General features: G+C 35.4%; 1 protein-coding gene across 6 annotated transcripts in view; it reads right to left on the minus strand.

The window, feature by feature from the left end:
- TENM3 (teneurin transmembrane protein 3) overlaps positions 1 to 20,141 on the minus strand; it is a 1,265,035-nt gene that overhangs the window by 863,449 nt on the left and 381,445 nt on the right. For all 6 annotated transcript variants that reach the window (XM_039388717.1, XM_039388716.1, XM_039388715.1 and 3 more), the window contains exon 5: positions 19,944 to 19,983. The gene's annotated coding sequence lies outside the window, so the exon portion shown is untranslated. The remainder of the gene's footprint in view (positions 1 to 19,943; positions 19,984 to 20,141) is intronic.

Consider the following 20,141-nt stretch of genomic DNA (forward strand, 5'->3'; position numbering starts at 1 on the left):
CAGCCCCACCTCTGTGCTTGAGAAGATCATGGAACAGGTCCTCCTAGAAGCTGTGCTAAGACACATGGAGGAATGAGAGGTGATTCGAGAAGCAGGGCTTCTCCAAGGGTAAGTCCTGCCTGACCAATGTTGTGGCTTTCTATGATGAAGTACCTACATCAGTGGATAAGGGAAGAATTACAGGTGTCATTCATCTGCACTTCTGTAAAGCCTTTGATACGGTCCCCCCCAGCATCCTTCTGTCCAAATTGGAGGCTGATGGATTCGATGGGCAGACTGTTAGGTGGATGAGGAAAGGCTGAGAGAATTGGAATTGTTCAGCCTGAAGAAGAGAAGGCTTCAGGGTGACCTAATTGCAGCCTTCCAGTTCCTGAAGGGAACTTAGAGAAAAGATGGCAGAAGACTATTTACAAGGGCATGTAGTGACAGGACAAGGGAGAATGGGTTTAAATTGAAAGAGAATAAGTTTAGATTAGATATTAGGAAAAAATTTTTACTGTGAGGATGGTGAGGCACTGAAATAGGCTGCCCAAAGAAGTTGTGGATACCCCACCCCTGCAGGTGTTCAAGGCCAAGTTGGATGGGGCTCAAAGCAACCTGTGGGGGGTTGGAACTAGATGATCTTCAAGGTATCCTTTGAACCCAAACGATCACTAGAGCAGCTGTCTGATTGTGATGTCAGATGAGACCTGTGAGGCTTCTAAAGCAATAAGGTCTAGGGCTGGAATCCCTGCTCACTTTACCTGAGGCTCAAACCACAGGCAGGAGCTTGGGGAGGAGATGCTGAGGCAGCACAAACACCCACAATATAGGTTGAAGTGGGATGTTGATTGATAGCACAAGGCCAAAATGGCTTTTAGAGAAGTCACCAAATGCTAAGGAGGAAGGAAAGGTAGCAAGACACAACAGAAGTAGAAGGATTCTGTCTCAGTAGGATAGGCAAACAGTAAGATAGGAGCTGAAGTGGTGACATTCCATTTTGTGTGCCAAACCCTCAGCAAACAGAAGAAGAAGATTAGTGTTCTGTGGATACTTAAAGGGAAATCTTCTTTGTTTAAGTTGTAAGGCATAAACATGCACCTCTCTGTAAGAATGAATATGCAACTTCCTCAAAGAACGTGCAGGATATATCTGTACATGTATTCACACAAACATACACATATATGAGACATAGAATATATCTTGTTCTGTTAGTTTCTAGAAATATTAATATATAAGACCCAAGCAAATCAAGAGACTACCCAAAACTTCACAGCATGTTTTAAAATAATTTTTATAATCTCAAGCTGTAAAGAAAAAAAAATAAGATTATTCTATGAAGTGGGTTTTATTATCGACATGTTAGCTATAAGTAAATGTGCATTTTTCTTGCCTTGAAAATGTCTATATAAACCGTGACAGAATATTTTACTACTAAATTATAGGTAATATAAGAGGTATCTTAGAAGTAAAATAAAAACTCATAATCATTGTGTTATTGATTTACTGAGTTATGCACTTAAATACCGATTTCTTCATAATTCAGACATTATCAAGTTTTTTAGCATATATAGTAGCACCTGTACCTTGTCAAAATTAACTAAGCAATCTTTCATCTTTCAATTTTTAAAGAATGCACATCTGTGCAGACTCACACAAAAACCGACTGTACAGGACACAAGAGGAATTGCCACACAAAGGATGGCACAACAAGACTCCTGCTGTGTCTTTTATTCTCAGGAATAAATGAAAGTAGTTTCAGATTAAGCCCTAGTTTCACCTTTTAGGAATTTGATTAAATTTATGTTAAAAATCACTCCTAACATTTTTTATTTGTTACTAAATCTTGATATCAACACTGACAGGCTGACAACGTAGCTGACAAAACACAATACGCCAAAAGAACTGCAGGTACGTGACTCACCGTACCATAAAATAGAAATTAGTGAAAGTAAGAATTCTGTTTTAATTATACTTTCAATATATGTATAATGTTAAAACTGATTATTTAGTTCTCAATGGAAAAGGGTGAATTTGTGGGACATAATAGGAATATTACTAGAGCAAAAGTCTTATGAGGAGCAGCTGAGGGAGCTGAGGTTGTTTAGCCTGGAGAAAAGGAGGCTGAGAGGAGACCTTATTGCTCTCTACAACTACCTGAAAAGACGAGCAAGGGGAGGGTGCCAGTCTCTTCTCCCAGGTAACAAACATTAGAACAAGAGGAAATCACCTCAACTTGCACCAGGGGAGGTTTAGTTTGGACATTAGGAAAAATTTCTTCACTGAAAGAGTGGTCAAGCCCTGCAACAGGCTGCCCAGAGAACTGGTGGAGTAACCATCTCTGGAAGTGTTCAAAAAATATCTAGATGTGGTGCTTTGAGACATGGTTTAGTGGTGAAGATGTCAATGCGGGGTTAATGGTTGGACCTCATGATCGTACAGGTTTTTTCCAACCTTAACAATCCTATGATTTTATGATTATTGTCTTGGCCACAGTGATGAAATGCAGAGTTTATAATGAGCATACACTAATATTTGGAATGTAAAGATAAACCAATCTGTATGAACAGTTACAGGATTGTGTATGCTATACAGGGTAGATGGAGTGGCATTTTGGCATAGGGTTGAGACTAGAAAGCCTTTTTTACTCTTATATGACTGCTATCACTTATCTGCAAATGGCTGTGCTGTGGTCAGAGCACACAGAACTTTCCAGAAGGATAGGCAGAGAGAGCCAGACCAGTCACAGCCAGCTGCCTGCAGCCAGGGGAACTTCAGTCAGTTAGACTCAAGTATTCACTACCCAGTTGGTAACTGTGGGGGAATTTGGCAAAGACTCCATGAGATGGTCAGAGAGGCCACCGAGCGCTGAGGGTAATAGCCAGGGATAAGGTGGGGATATTGCTGAGAACTGAGATCTTAAATCTTCAGAATTCCTAACAGCCTAACTCCAGGTTTCAAGGGTTTTATCTGAAGGTTTAGTAGACCACAAATCAATTCTTTTACTTAAAAATATAGGAGAAACCCCTAGGTTTTAGACTACCAGGCTGTCCCTGTCATAATGCTGTAAGCAGTCAGGTAGCTGGGGTGCTCTGGCTGACCAGAGCGAGCGCTGTCGTGTAAACTGACAGGAAACCAGACAGATTGCCACTTGAAGCTTCCTACCTTTCAGCAGAAATGTATAGGAACTGACATGCCTCCTTGAAGTATTTCATTTCTGATGAACAAGCACACACATACCAAAGGATGGCACTTCACTGAAAGCTGATTTCTTTAAAGTGTAAAATGTCATTTGGAAACAGTAAAGCATCTGCTGGGCAACAACATGCATATGAAGCACATATAAAAGAAGTAATTGTGGACAATTAAAAACAAAAGAGAGAAAAAACTGAGCTCAGAAAGTCAAGAGACAATCCACTTTCTGACTATTATTTTTCGATTAGAAAATCTTATTCTGTTATTACCCTCCCTTAACTCTTGTTTTGTGTCATAGAAACACTGAGAAGCTATTCCTATCAAGTCTTAAGGCAGTGTCCATTTTTGTTTTCATGAAAGACAGGAAGGGAAAGAATATAAGGACAAAAGTTGATTGACATTTAAACTGTATTTGCAATAGTGCATAACAAGAAGAGAGAAGAAAAAGGTGAGCAAAACCAGAAATGAGATTTTTTTAATGAAATTCAGAAAATATATCACTCCAAATACATGGTGAAATCTGAGATCTAAATAAGATGGGGAACTGAAGATAAAATCTTACACTACAGATTTATCTTCCATACTCCTTTGCTCTTCTTAATCATTAACAGTATAATATAAATTGCATCTGAGGAGGGGCTAGGTCTTTCTTCAACACAGGGGTTTTTTTGCACATCTCTGAGCAAACAATAATATGAGTGTAACTTTAGAATGGAAACAAATCATGATAGTTCACTGCTTTGTCTGTGTGAGTTTTCTGGGGGAAGCCTTGGGAAGTGTTTGCAAGGCTAAAACCAGCTCTTGTGCTTGGAAGAACATCATAAAACAGGTCTGTGACCTCTGCTGGCATCTCTAAAAGAACACTTTATGAGGCTCTTATTAAGTACATGCAGCTTGTGAAATGTTCTCCAGTTACAGCAGTATATGGTTTTGCTGGGAGATAGCAGGGGAAAAGTCAGAAGATTTCATACATGAGGGCGTATCTAGTTCATGTCCCTCTATAATATGAGACCCAGTAAATGGATTTCAGGCTGGTGACTGTCTTATAGCAGTTTCATGTCACATCTTTGTGTGTGATGTCACAGTTAAAGAGCTTAAGGGATTTACAAAAGTAATAATTTTTATAAATATCAATTTTACATTTTGATGAGAATGAAATTTTAGAATATCAGTTGGCAAGTGGATTTGTTTGCAGGAATACCAAAAAACAAAGCTAGGACTTATTCACCTAATTCCCTTCTTCCCAAGTTCCTAGATTTATTTTACTTGGTAGGAGAAAATTATTTTTAAGCATTGCATAGAGTTGGAATCTGAAACTTGACTATCAGCAGAAAAGGAACTAATAAAATTATGTAGCAGGCCTGGACAGCAGAAGCTGGGAGAAACTCCTTACTCTGAGGAGCTTCATCACAAGACCTGTTAATATTTAGCTATGTTTGATTGTCCTGTCTCTTTCAGCAAGATATCGAAAGACTTTGTGATGATGTTGTTGGATAATGTAGAAGCCCCTTTGTTCTCTTCCCCCCATATGGTTCTCGCTACTGGAAAATATTAACCACTTGTGTAACTGTAGCAGAGAATTTTGTAATCATCTAGTTAGCATAATCCATCCCCTGATTAGCATAACCCATCCTCTTCATTAACATGTCCTGCCTCCAAGACCTTTATATTGCCAGTGGCGTGTTCAATAAATATTCCAGTTTCTACCCCCATATTCTACTGGAATAAATATTCCAGTTCTGTTGACCACTTACAGCACAGCACAGCATCAAAGAGTTTCAAAAGTCCCCCTCATGGAGGACATGCATTTAACAAAAGTAGAAACTGATTTGTTTTTTGTGATGTTTTACAGTTTCAGAGAAGGTTGAAAATCGAGACCCGTTAATTTTTTTCCTAATAACCAATACCAGGAGATGTGCTTCAGTGTTGACCATGTAACAACTGGAGGAAAAAATGTCCCTTTGAACACAACACACTGTACATTTCCCTATCAACCAGCACTATTCAGTATTTGATGACCCAGTTCATGTATTCAGATTTTATCCCCCTTAAAGCAAGGAAACAACATAATAGTGTGCTTTTAGTTTATAAAAACATATGTGCTACTCACAAGTGGGATTTTGCTGACATGTTTGGATAAAACAAACTTAAACCTTAAGAGCTTTTTACTTTCAGCATTAAGACAAACCTTTTTATTTTTAATATTAAGGCATTAATGTTGAAGCAAGTTATCCTCACAAGGAATTTCACCCACTGTAAAATCAGTCATTTGATGCAATATGGCTACCTGAACATCACCTGTTTGTAATATCTCTAAGGAAATTCTTAGAAACAGCAATACTCCAACAGATCTTGAACTCTTGAGTTTTATTTTCTTGAGCTGGCAGTGGATATATGGTTCTCATTTCATTTGGGGACCTGATTAACTACATAGCTTTGAAGTCACAGACAGGCTCTAGCCTAGTTGTCCTGTTAAAGAAATTTCCTTGATAAAATTGCATGCTTGTATTTTGGTTACTTGTTTCATAGTGTTAGGATTGCAAAGATCACTACTAGGCTTTGAAACTTTGAATGCACCATTTATGCATGGGGTTTGTTTTTAATGTATTTAATATGGAATAAGGGGATGTACCTCTCTACAGTAGGGTTTCAGACAGCAGCCAGACTGAGTATTGCTCACCAGTCCCAGCTAGACATACGTTTAACTGGTGAAACAGCCGTGCTGCTTAGGTGAGCAAAATGGTTAATCTGTGTGTAGAAGTTAAAAGTTTTACATTTGTAAAAAACAAAAACAAATAAAGAAAACCCCCACCAAGACCTGGATACTGTTCTTACTTGTTTCCTGATGATTGAACTAATGGGTAGTCTGGATTTCTTCTGCAGCCTTGAATTTCTAGAGGATAAAAATAACCTAGAGAAGAGGAGACCGAGGGGAGGCCTTACTGTGGTCTTCAACATCATCACGAGGGGAAGCAGAGGGGCAGGTACCGATCCCTTCACTCTCAGGACCAGGGATGGGACTCGAAGAAACAGCATGAAGCTGAGTCAGGAGAGGTTTAGACTGGATATCAGGAAAAGGTTTTTCACCCAGAGGGTGGTTGAGCACTGGGACAGGCTCTGCAGGGCAGTGGTCACAGCACCAAGCCTGACAGAGTTCAAGAAGTGTTTGGACAACAATCTCAGGCAAAATATATTTGACACAATGGATTTCTAGACAACCTATTTTTCTAGAATTTACTAAATTCTTTTAATTAAGATGGGCAAACACAAATTTTAGATCTTAGCAATTTTAAATAAAATGTCTTCCTTTCTGATATATGCCAAAGATATCATAAGATGCAAAAGTTAAAAAAAAAAAAGCAAAAGTGGGATTTTCTTGCCACAAAGTTTCTTTTTAGTTTCTTAGATTTTTTCCAGACCGTAATATTTACACATTAATCATGCAATACATTACATAGAAGGCATCTCCTTTTTTATATGTTGGGTTTTTTCATTTCAAAATCATTATGATTGCACACCTCTACAGATACTGTAGCTATCCTTTATTTCTTTTCTTATGAAGGTTTAGTCAACATCCAAATTCACCCCATGTTGCATAAAAGCCTACAAATTCTTTAACATCAAAGAGAATTAAAAAAAAAAAAAAAAGGAATTTGGAAACCTCATCAATAATTTATTCTTGAAACTAGACAAGAAACATAAGGTAGTTGTAAACAAAACTGAAAACATATTCTATAATCATTATTTTCCTGTGTCTTGGAAAAGGACATTATGGCATTCCTCCAACCAACAATATATTCTCGCTAACAAGGACAGTACAGCCTTAATGATCTGAAACTCGTTTATCTGGGAGAAATAAGATTCAGTCACACAAATGAATTGTTGATAAACTAGGGTCATTGAGCAAAAGATCCTGCAGAGTCTGTAAGATCCACAGGACAGAAACTCTCTCCTGCAGAGTCTTTCTTCTGAGAAACAAGTAAACTCTGCAGGCTCAAACATTTCTGTACACAATATTTTAAACACAAGAAACTAGATGGACTGAAGCAGTCCCGATGGACACACCAAAGATGGAGATAACTCTATGTTTTGGTTATCGCAATTATGCAGTTAGATGTCTATTGTGTTTGGTTTGTTGATTTTTTTTTTTAATTAGTCCTGCTAGTTCATTTATAGATTTCATTTTACATTTCTTTAATGATTCCTCCTATTTTTTTCCCATTTGAAAAATTCTCAATTGTACTAGACTAATAAGCAAAGATCTACATAAACTTTATTTTGCAATGCTTTACTCCAAGAGGTAAAAAGAGGTAAGGATCAGTTACAAGTCAGAATTTTTCTGTATTCCCTATTGACTTCTCTCTGTGTTTACTGTTTTTTTACAAGGGCAGCAAAGTAACAGTTCACCTGTGATAACAAGCACAATAGCAGCAGCATCTGCAAATAAATGAAAATGCTCTAGCAACATAAACAGTATATTACATTAGGGTACAACAGAAAAAAATATTCTATCTTAATAAGAATTATTTTCCTATAATTTCAAATTATTTAGTTTTTAGTGGAAATAGGAGAATTTTCCTGCAGGGGATATCAAAAGGTAGAACCATCTACTATTTTAATACCCTATAATAACAAAGATAAGTGAGATTTAACAACTCTGCAGGACTTAAGTTTATATCCTGCTTGGAAATTATAAAGTACAGTTGCAGGCAGCCCTCTCTTTTTCCCGTGGCTCCTATGAAAGAGTCGTGATGTTTATTACACACTGAGCCTTTTTACCACAACACAATGCATTTCTGATATTGTTGGTCATGCATTTTAAGAATTATGCGTACTGAAAACATTAAGGACTTTTTTTTGTTAGATTTAAATCAGTACCTACACACTGGGAAGCGAGAAGAAATAATTAAGGATGTTTTCCACATGTAGATTTATTAAAAGTGGCTTTAGGTAGCAAATATTTCAATTAAAATGGAAACTGACTGGAATTTTTTGAGCTTTTCTTGGCAAAATCTTTGCTCTTCACAGCTGACCCATTAATTCATATCAGTGGGAAAAAATCTCCCAAAAAGACACGATTTCTAATATCCTTTTTTTTTTTTAATTAATTACAAGATTTTAGTGGGCCACAAAGGAAGTTAAGGTAATCCAATGTTTTTTAGACCTGCCTGAGAATAAGTTGTCTGTCCAGCTGTTTAGGTGCCATTTTAGCTGGTGCAGGGAGCAGGCAAGGCTTTGTCCCTACTCCTTCAGACTACTTCCATTATACAGCTGTGGAATCTGTTAGTTTAATATAGGCGATCCTCTTTATCTTTCTTGCTGGAGCTGCACCTCAGCTTCCTCATGGGCACTTGGCACACGAAGCGAAAACAAATGGAAAAGGAAGAGTGACAACTCAGCTGGAAGGCTGGTGCAGCACTTTGGCCAGGAAGGAAGCTGGTAGTCTCAGAAGGGAAGGGGAATTTAGACACAGTCTAGGCAGATATGTAAAATGATGGTAGGCTGAGAGTTGAACTGGGTAAGGGCAGAAGTTATGTGGAGGTGGAGCAGACTATACTGATTTGGAATTTGCAGATAGGAATATATAACTGCTGGGCAAAGCATAGGAGGCTAAGGAGGAGGAGAGAGCTTTTGTAACAAAGCAAAATTGGCAGTTCTCAATGCATTTAGACAAGTCAGCAGCACTGATTGTCACACAAGCACACATGCACACGCAGACAGAGACATCTATACTCTAATGACATTTTTCAAAGCCAGAAATTTTTTTGTCCATCTACCATTGGTCTGTCAAGGATGAGCTCGCTCTGGTGTATTTTTTCTGAAAATCCATAACTGTGTATAGCATATACTAGTACAAAAGTGGCATTAGTTTTATGACAGTTCTTAACACTGACAAAGCTAAATATTGGGAGAAAATGATACTTTTACCATTCTGAAGTGTTCCATATGATTTTTTTTTTAGTAAAAAAAACCTTCTCAGACTCAATGAATTCATTCTGAGTGAATTCTTAAAGAATGCAGGAGTGGAGTGCAATGGTTTTGGTAACTGTTTCCTTTTATTTATTTCAAAATATCTGAAAATTAAGAAAATAAACTACCTACTTTTCAGGATATTCAAGCAAAAATACTTCAAAGTGGAAAAAATAGTATGACAGTAAGGCTTCACCTCTTCTAATAATGGCAGTAATACAAGAAGCTATAAAAAAGTGTATCCTGAGACAGTATAGATCAGTGCTGTTCAGCAGCAGCTGACTCTTTGGGTTGAAATCAGTGGGAGTTATCTTGTTTACTTTAATGGATCTATGATTTTACTCCTTTTTCATAGTAGTTGCTTTCTAAATTGCTAGTTGCATTCACTTATCAATTTTCTTTATGAAGCACAGTATTTACGACAGCAGCATGTAGTAGCACAAATTGTGTTACCGACACTGTTGCTCAGGACGGCATTTGCAGTTGCCCTAGTGACACACAATCACACTGTGGTAGAGTAGAGATAACAATTTCACCAACATGGCTTCCCTCTGAAAAGGAGTCCTCTAATGTCCTATAGACAGCTCTTCTGCTGGCCCAGAATCACTTGTAAAAGAAAATGATACATTTCTACCTCAATTGCATCCAGGTATAGTGAGAAGCAAGAGCATTTGGACAGAAAGTCACTAAGGAGTGCTCTAGAAAACATGCCATTAGCAGAACTTGGCTCATAAGGTTGGATTTGTTTTAAGTAGAAGAGAACATAGGCACTAAGCCATAAGAGGTTTAACCCCTGACTAAAATATATGCCATTGCTATTTGTAAAAATTGTTTACTTGAAGTCTGAGCAGTTGTCTTGAAGCAACTGAACATATTTATAATATTTCCCTTTTCCATCAGACCTGTTAATTATATTTTCAGTTTATGTCTTACAGTTTACCGGAAATGTCCCTGGATAAAGGGGACATATGGTAAGAAATTCATAGAATCATTTAGGTTGGAAAAGACCTCTAAAATCACCAAATCCAACCATTAACCCAGCACTGTCGAGTCCACCACTAAATTATGTCCCTAAGCAGCACATCTAAATGTCTTTTAAATAGCTCTAGAGATTGTGCCTCCACCATTTCCCTGGGCAGCCTGTTCCAATGCTTGACAACCCTTTTGGTAAAGAAACTTTCCCTAATACCCAATCTAAACTTTACCTGGCACAACTTGAGGCCATGTCTTTTGGTCCTATCCCCTGTTACTTGGGAGAAGATACTAATTTCCACCTTGTTATAACCTTCTTACAGGTAGTTGTAGACAGCAATAATGTTCCTCCTGAAACTCCATTTCTCCAAGCTAAACCTCAGCTCCCTCAGCGACTCTTCATCACACTTTTGCTTTAGACCCTCCACCAGTTTTGTTGTTGTTCTTTGGAAATGTTCCAGCACATCTGAATCACACTTGTGATCAATTTACAAGTGTCTATATTTGTGCAGATTGCTAAGTTTTGCTTTGAAGTGTAAATAGATTGAGTAAAACTAAAAAAAAATTGTTACAGTCTTAGGCAAAAGAGTGAAGCATAAAGAAGAATCTAATATACAAACCAGAAAATATATTTTGTAGGGCTTCAGATTACGTTATCTAGATGAACTACTAGCATCCCTGCAAAGTTTAGTGCTGGTAGAGATTTGCAGTCGTGCTGACAATGCTTTACAAAATTAATTTGCTACTGCTTTCAAAAACTATTTGTTGTAAATGACCTTTACTACTGAAGATGAAGACAAAGAAAGGACAGGAGGTAAAAATGTGGAAATCAAAACTAAGGTCAAATAAAACCTGCTGAGTATCACACTTTTAAGCCCGTGCTAGGCAGCGATAGGCTTTGTAGAGATCAGTATATAACCACATGAATCTGTGTATGGGATTAGATGGGCCTGATAATTGTTCTAGCATTTGACCTGAAAATTTGTTAAAGCAGATGCTCAAGCAGATTTACACGCAATGAAAGTTTTATGTAAAAAATTCATCATCTCTCTACAGTCTTTCTATTTAAACCTAAATATATATGATATTATAAGAGATATTGAAATTTTCCCTTTTACCTACAGGGTTTGTGCATGTAAACTGTGCATGTCAAGAAAAATAAGAGCACTGGCACTCATTTCTAAACAAGCTTTAAGTCATTGGCAGTAAGACCAATATAATAATATAAGTGCTTATTTTTTCAGTTCATACCTAATAACCTATAAGGTCATTGTCAGTCACAGTTCACTGGAGTTAATTTTAAAGCACAATATTGAAGTCAAGGTGTCTTCACAATTAACTAGGCATTAAATACAAATGTAGTCTGACATATATTGAGTTGAATATGTGCAAATAAACCCTTGAAGGCAAATGAGAACAGGCTTAATAAAAATTAAAAACAAAGTCTCTGTGAAGGTGTACACTCACATGTACATTATTTCATCTCAGTTGCTATTGGAGAACAAGAAAAATTGCACCAAGTTTGTGTCACTGTGAAGGAGATTCAGTTAGAAGTTATTTTTTTTAACTGATGCCAACATTTAAGGAATTTTAGCAAATCAGTTATCTCTGGACATAGTTTACAGCAAGTTGTGGTATAGTAATTTATCTTCAGCAACATACGGGAAAACAGTTTCAGACAATAGTTGGATATTTTCTGGGAAAAACTGTGTATAAAGTCATCCTTTGAGCTATTATATTTTTTCAGATCCTCACCAAGAATAAGATGAAACAGGTTAACTGCTCCCTGTGGCTAATGTAACTTAAACCTAAAGTCCACTGTGTATGTATTTAACTTTGTAAGAAATAATTTCCCCACCATATTTGTCTCCTCTATTACCACTACTGAGTAAAAGTGTCAATAGAATCTAGAATGACTAAAAAAGGGGAGAAACCTCAAGAAAACAGTTCTTTCTACAGCTAGATAATTATCTACATATTGTGCATAAGTTTTAATGCAACTGTATTATAAAAGAAATTAAACTAAACTTGTCAAATTTTACAAGGTGGAGAATTTTCTTTGATTATGTGGTCAGTTATTGCTTTAGTTTTTACTATTTACTCTCACATTTTAGTGACTGGATAAAATGCTATTAGTAAGATATAACAGAATCTCCCTCATCTGTTTAATTGACTTTCTTATTTCCTGTCTCTCAGAAGAAAAAAAAGTATTTCCTGATTATTAAATTTCATCCATTTTCTCTTTATCTCTGGCTTAGAGAGCAATGCAGAAAATGGTGTAAGTTATTACAATGCATTAACTGTTGTTAATCAATTAAATTGTTGTTCTTGTTTGGGGTTTTTTTGCTTGGATTTTTGGGTTGTTTTGTTTGTTTGTTTGTTTGTTTTGTCTCCAGAAAAATTTTGTTACAAACCCAGTAATCTTTCTTTGAAATGTTTTACTTTTCCTTTGATAGTTCTGAAAACAGACTTAGCTTGGCGAGTGAACTTCTGGGTCTAATTTAACTATGTTGTGAATTTGTGTGAGTTTGCTAGAGTATAAATGAAACTGTTTTTAAAGCAGTCTCAACAGGGGAAGCATGAAAGAATGATAGAACATCAGAAATGAGGTTGCTGTGAGGTTTGCAAACTGACTAAGAAAACTTTTCTACGCTATTTTCTCTCTACTGCAAAAATCTCATACATGCCTCTACTTAGCACATGAAAGAAGAAGAAAAAAAACGAACTTAGGCTGGAGGATTCAAAGCAAAACAATACTGTAGCTCCGACCACTTGTTTTGTACCCTAGTCTGAAACAGAGGTTGCTTGAACACTAATGACTGCTGCAAGCTTGAAACCTCTGGGTAGCTTTACTTTTTCCAGTGTTTCCACAGGGTAGATTCCACTCCACAGTACTTCTAAATAAGGGTTATGCCTGAACACACAACTATGCATTGAGCAAGGGATGACAGAGTAATGTCTAATGCATTGGACACATCTTGAAATATCTGTTTCAACTGAATCTTAATAGTTTCAGGTGCAAATGCATCACTTGAAACAAAACACAGTAAGCAAGTATGAATACTGCTAACCTGAGGAAGCTGGTGGTATTTTCTAGGTCATATATGTAGTCACTGAATTTGTTTCATAGGTTAAAAATTTCGATACACCTTTTTATTTCCAAAACACGATAGCAGACAAGCTAAACATAAGAAAATGCCTTTCAGCTGTAAATTGAATTCTACTGTATCCATAGTTCAGGACAGCTTACCTCATCAAGGTAATAGTGACAATTTGATAATGATCTGGGGCTTGAATTAGTAGTGTTGTAACAGTTTCATAATGGGGGAATTTGATACCAAGTGAAATATTTGCTCTTGCAGTCTCTCACAGTGAGAAACATAAATGAAAAAACAGGAAAGAACCATAGCCATTCGTGGATCAATGAATCACTTCTACCATTACCTCTATTGAAAATGTTTATCATACGTAACCATATGTTTCCAACACAGTTCTTAAATTTTCAAAATAGGAAAATCATCAGAGTGCTTAAACATTGGAAATATGCTGCTTTTGGTTCAGAATTATCACAGATAAGAGTACTCTATCTCACTTTTCAAGATAGATGGCTTTAGACACTGCATTGAGGAATTAAAATGTCGTATGGATGATATTGGTGACAATGGCAGGAATAATCTCTCTACTCTGACACAAATAGTGAATCAGGAGATGATTTACTGTTTCTGAAAAAAAACCAGTAGAACACTGCAAAATCATACAAGAGTCAAGAGTTGTTTTAAGCTGAATTGAAGCAGGACTTCCAAAATTCCTTTTTCATTCAAAGAGGAAATTTAATCTGCATCTCTTATCATTGTAAGAACTTTGAAAATATAAAAGAGGTTGCAATTCATAATAATACATCATTTTACCTGTAAATATCTAGGGATATTTAACTATAATACTCCATATATTTCTGTGGTCCTGTAACTGACTTCTGGTTGAAATCAGAATGAACTGATCACTTTTAATAGAAACACATTAATACAACTGGTGGATATATCAGCATACAATAAGATAGGTTCAGAAATTCAGTTTACTTAATTAAGAATTTAAAGGGTAGTATGAAAAATAAATAAGACTAGAATTTTGCCCCCAAACCCAGAAATTACAGTTAGCAAATTCTAGTTTGGCCCAAATACATGACCTTTGAAACACACAAATCAAGAAGCAAATCTACACTTCTTGTGTATTTCTTGTACTATCTTTCACTTCTTCTAGTTTCTTCCACTCAGATTCTAAACCAAGATTTCTTCTAAAATGCAATTGTCATTATATGAAACCACTACGACATAGGTTAAAAAATGGCAAAGGCATAAAATAAGTACAATTATGTATTTTAAAAATACAAAATTACATACAAATTAAAAGGATTAAGGTGTCAGGTAAGAAAATCTATATTAGGATGCCCTCTATAAAAAATATAGATCTGTTGTGATATATAACAATTTCTAGTTGACCACAGGTATGACTAAATAACATAGCTTGTATGTAGAGATACAGTAATAGGACTTGCTAGAACAAATAAGAAATAAAGCACTTTTCATCCAGAATAATAGGTGAAATACAACAGAGTTTAATTTCATGTATCAGCACTTTTTCTAATAATATAAATGTTATTGAGATTATAATATTGTCTTTTCACTTTTTTTTTCCCAGAGAAGACTCTACTGACAATTGTGAATGTATTTTCTAAGAAATATAATTTGATTTGCTAGAGTGCAAGGTCAAGTAAATTGATGTCTTGTATCATATAAGTCTAGCAGTTTTGGGGGGGAACATTATGTAGCCACTTATTAAAAACAATGAAGTCTGTTTCCATTTTTTTAAAAAAATGACTATTTAGAGAAATGTCAGAAAGGAAGACAAACATTTTTATGTAAGATTGACATGTGCTAACTTATGAAAGATAATTTGAGTAGTCAGCAAATCCCTACTGGCACAAACGTGAGGAGACACTGGGCAGAAAAATCTGTCTGGTTTTCAGAATATGTAACTCTTCTCTTAGAGAAATAAAAGGGTCTCTCACTAAAATCTTAGCTGTCACATTACCATTAAATCAGTGCCTGCTAGCAAGCATGTTAAAAGGTTGTTAAAGGTTTTCATTGTAAATACTATTTTTCTGAGACCTTAAACAACACTAGCAGAAAGGGGCTCTGGGCTAAAGTCTGTTGTATTGCATATCTCTGAGACAGTATGTCTTCAGGCACCTATTTTTTAATTCCTTTACTGAGATAGGTCCTAATCTTGAAAAGCAAAGCTTAAGTGAAAGCAATGGGACAGAATCCTTAAGAATGCTTAAGCACTGGGCACACAAGGTGCAATTTGCAATCTGATCCTCCTTGCTGGGATCTCAGTCAGAACCTGGTTTCTTAAAATCCCTTTAAATTGAATTGATTCAAGACAACCACATTTTTAAGACATTTTATTTGGATTAATAGCTGATTTCATATATTTCCATGAGAAAACTCTTTATGAGTATTCCCACATAGGCATTTCTCCATCTTTCTATTGTAAAAGAACTAGATGTACCATTGATAGACTCATCTAACTGAATTATTCCCACTCTCCCCAAGAATAGCTCCAGAACAGCCACCATACAGGTAGTTAGAAACATAACCACCAGTATCAGTCGTGAAAGGAAAAACTGTGCATAAGAACAAAGGCCTTAAGAAGTCACAAAAATTGAGAGAAAAATGCACCAATTAAACAAATGTTAATGGAGTGACATCAAAAAAAAAGATGTATGGAAATAAGAGGAGCAAATACTGAGTATCTTTAGAAAATAAAAGAGATAGCATTGTTGCCCGAAAAAATACAGATTAAGATGTCAGATTAAAAAGGAAAAGCCACTCATTATCCAAGCTAGTCCATACCAGAAAGGTAGGAGTAAGCCCAAGCTACACTTCCTTTGTGCCACTAAATAAACATCAGTACAAATAACATAGAGTATGCCCTTAAAGTATGCATGAAATACAATTAATTGGCATTTTATCAACAAAAAATTTAAATGCCGTTAATTTTGTCATTAAAATTTTAAACTTTTTTTGCCACCTCTGGAGACATTCAGAAACAGAATTCATCCTTCACAAGAAATGAGAAAATAGTATTTGACAGAAATAGTTAAATAGTGTACCATCTATTTAGCAAAAACAGAATGAAAGATTTAAACATTGACCAACTCTATGTATTAGTAATATCATATCTACAAGAATTTTGAGTCAACATCTCCCTTTCATTTCAACCATAGCTGTTGGAGTTCAGTATCTCTGCAAACAGGGTCATAAGTCCCTAATAGTAACTGGAGGTAAATACTTTGGATCATTATTTATTAAAAAAAAAGATTTCTAATGGCGTGTTACAAAATAATGATAAGGTAGATAGGACTGTTCTTAACTAAGCCTATAAGAAAGAACCAGTATAAGACTTCCACAGAGCCTAAGATCAGATCTAAACAGAAAAAAGCTTCATGACAATGAAACCTTGTAGGCATACAACAATAGCAAAAGTGGTATTGAGAACATGATTCTTACTTGAGGAAACCAAGCCTTCAATATGTTAACTTAAACATTACGTATCTGAGCATAACTAGATCTGATTTTGATCTATTTAAAGTTTAATGCTGCAGTCTCCTCCATACAGAAGCAAAATGAAGCTGGATGAACGACTTTTGCCTGAGAAAGGGAGAAAGATACTTAACAATGGAAAGACAGAAAAGATTGTAATAAAAAAAAGGGTAAAAATTTCATTAACATTTCACAAGTGGCAACTGCTGAGTTCAATAAGAAGCAATGCTTGTAGTGACAGTGCTGGTCTACTTTAATTAAAAACATTGTCTTCCTTATTAATAAATCAATTGAAAAAATTACAAAAGAAAGTAGGCAAATTCAGTATGTAGTGTACAAAATAATTTCTTTTATAATTTTATTCTTTTATTCTTCTGAAGTAATCAAAGAACTTTTCTAAAATCTAGGGTAGTGTCAAATAGTTTATGATTTTCTCTCTCACGGGGGCATCTATTTAATAACTATTAATATTTGTTTTATTTCATTTTATCCAATACTTTATTCCAAAAATTTAATTAATTTTATTGTGAAAACATAAATAAGAATACCTAGCATACATGTAATCTGTAAAGTTCAACAGAAAGGGAAACAATAAAGAGGTGTAGAGGTTAAGTAATATGCCCAAGGTCAAATATATCAGCAGAAGAAAAGTCAGAAGTTCATAGATTATCTGAATTCTTATTAATTAGCATTACATTGACATATTTTGTAAAACTACAGGTAAAGATTGCTTGCTGTGTAATAATGTATCCTAATAACTCTCAGTGGGAACATCCACTTGAAGGAGAAAGGAAGTGATGAGAATGTGAATAGTAACAAATCATTAGAAAGACAGTATTCACTCAAGAGTTGTAAGATAATTCACAAATGAAATGACTTATTGACTACTGAAGTATAAAGATACTGAGATCTGGAAGATGTAATTGCAGTGAAAATAAATTTGAATGAAAAGTTAAATAGCAGATAAAAAAAAAGACAGTCTGCCTTTTGACAGACTTTAATATACTGAAGTCCATATTTTTCAAGTTATACTATAATACAAAACTCAAGAGTGGACTTTTGCAAAGACAGCTTGTGCTGTTCAACATTCATAAATGATCTGGAAAAAGGGGATGAGAGTTGTTGAGAAATGTTCCTGATCAGAGTTATTTGGGTTAGCCAGGACAAGGACAGACAATGTAGAATTTCAGAAATTCTGTGCTCATAAGCCTGAGTGACAGTGAAATACAATGACAGACTAAATGTAAATAATTTAAAGTGATACAAAAGTGGAGTGAGGGAAGGTGGGAAATTTAAGTGAGCTTGGAGTTGACAATCACTGTGGAGAAATGAGCCCATAGTTGCTTAACTGTTCAATATCAGTATTCATTAAGAAATTAAGAAGGAAAAGCTAAGGGAGTAATTTTGAAATAGTATAAAACTAAGAACTTCTCACACTTTGAAAGCCACATGTAGCATGCAAAATCCAAAACAGGGCAACAAAGTTGAACAACACCTTCTGTACAGAGAGCAGAGTAGGATACTTCTCTTGAAAAGATATCCAAACAAGGAATAGATGAGGGTCACAAATCACTGGTGGAGTACAGGGAAAGGACTGTTTACAGCTCAGTAAATCCAATGGAATGTAGATTCAAATTAAGATAGAAGAAATCACATTCAGAACAAAAAAAGTGTAGTTCTTGATACATAAAATGAACAGGGTAGTAGACCTTTGCAACTTTTTACAAAGGTATCTATTCTAAGATTAAAATATGTTTATGGGAATAAATTCATGGAATACAAAACAAAAAATCCTAATCTTAGAAACTACCTACATCTGATGAAATTTCATCAGCTAAAAATGCTGGAGGCTGGTAAATCTTGTTCTCACTTTTCTCTGGATATTTATTTATCAGTGCCCAGAGAGAGGATGCTGTCCAGACAATTCTTATCCTAATCTGATATGGCCATTCTTGTTTTGCTATGTTTCCCCTAGTCGTTATTTTTATGCAGCTCCCTGAAGTGGGCATGGATGCCTTTGATGCACCTAATTGTGTTGATGTGTGATACACAGAAAATACTCCATTCTCAGTTTTGGATTACTCTTGTAGGAGTAGAAAGGAAGAATAATCATAAAATATAAGTGCTACTGCACTTCACTTGAAATGCTAGTATCTTATAAGTGAATCACTACAAAAGTGCAAACATGGAATCTCTCTGAAAAGTCAACAAGTCTTCCAATGTGAATTGCCCTTTGCCATTGAAGAATATCTTCTGGCAACAATTGGAATACCAATGAGATTAAACATACTTCCTCTAAAGCTTTTCAAATGAAACAACATGGCTTTATCATAGCATTGAGTAGTAACACTTCATTTATTATGCACATTAATTATTCCTGAATTATAATGGAGTGCCTAAAAAGATGTATAATGTTCACATTAATACTAAATGAATTCATTATGATCAGTGTAATTACAATGAATACTAACTAAATTAATGGCAGCTAGACATGCTAGAAAAAGTGTTACCCATTTACTTAACATGTCCCAAACAGAATATATTTTGTTAATGCATTTGTAAGAGTAGTGTGAATAGTTTGAATAGTAGTGTGAAGCAGAGTGTTTAGCAGAGGTTTTTTAGTATCATTAAACAACCAATAATTTTACTGTATGTTGGGTTTATATATATATGTATATATATACATATATGTATATATATATGTATGTATATATATAACATGAAAGTATTATCTGAATTAAACAAAAATAAAGCTTCGAGTCAGTCTGATTCTTCTGTTTGTATTTAGTTTCACTTTTACACGTACAAGAATAAAATTCTAGATGCACAGTTAGGAAAATAGGAAGTCAGGGAACAGAACTATATATGCTGCTGTGCCCCAGTTTTTCACTCCAGTATTCATTCTGGTGTGCACTCTACAGATCAACCATGTTCCAGGCAAAGCCTGATGTCAGGTGGTATGTTTAGCATGCTTCTGCATTTATATTTCTTGACCTGTTGGCCTAAGCCTTACATAAACTATTCTTGCCGATGGCAAAAGAAATCTGGCTTGGGGATTGTATCTGTAGCCACATGCCAGATGTCTCACGGGCTCTCACAGAGCATTAATTGTGCACCAGTTTTCAAGGAAGAACACAGTTTTATCCATGAGATAAATTTTTAGCAGATTCAGAAAAATAAAATGTGAAACCTAATTGTTTTTGTGAAACAAAAAGAATTACTTACAATATTCTTTTCAATCAATGAAATGCAATTTTGCTGCCATCTGTGAAAGCAAACAAAGCAAAAGAAATAAAATTTCACATAAGTCATGGAATTATAGAAATTTTATGTACAAGTTAACAGAATATAATTAGATGTTATATTACTAATAGGCAACTAAAATATATTGCACTTATTCTTCCTCTACTTTGATTCAATACT

Source organism: Pipra filicauda, unplaced genomic scaffold, assembly GCF_003945595.2.
Source record: "Pipra filicauda isolate LSUMZ 115617 unplaced genomic scaffold, ASM394559v2 scaffold67_size6003252_pilon, whole genome shotgun sequence".
NCBI lineage: Eukaryota > Metazoa > Chordata > Aves > Passeriformes > Pipridae > Pipra > Pipra filicauda.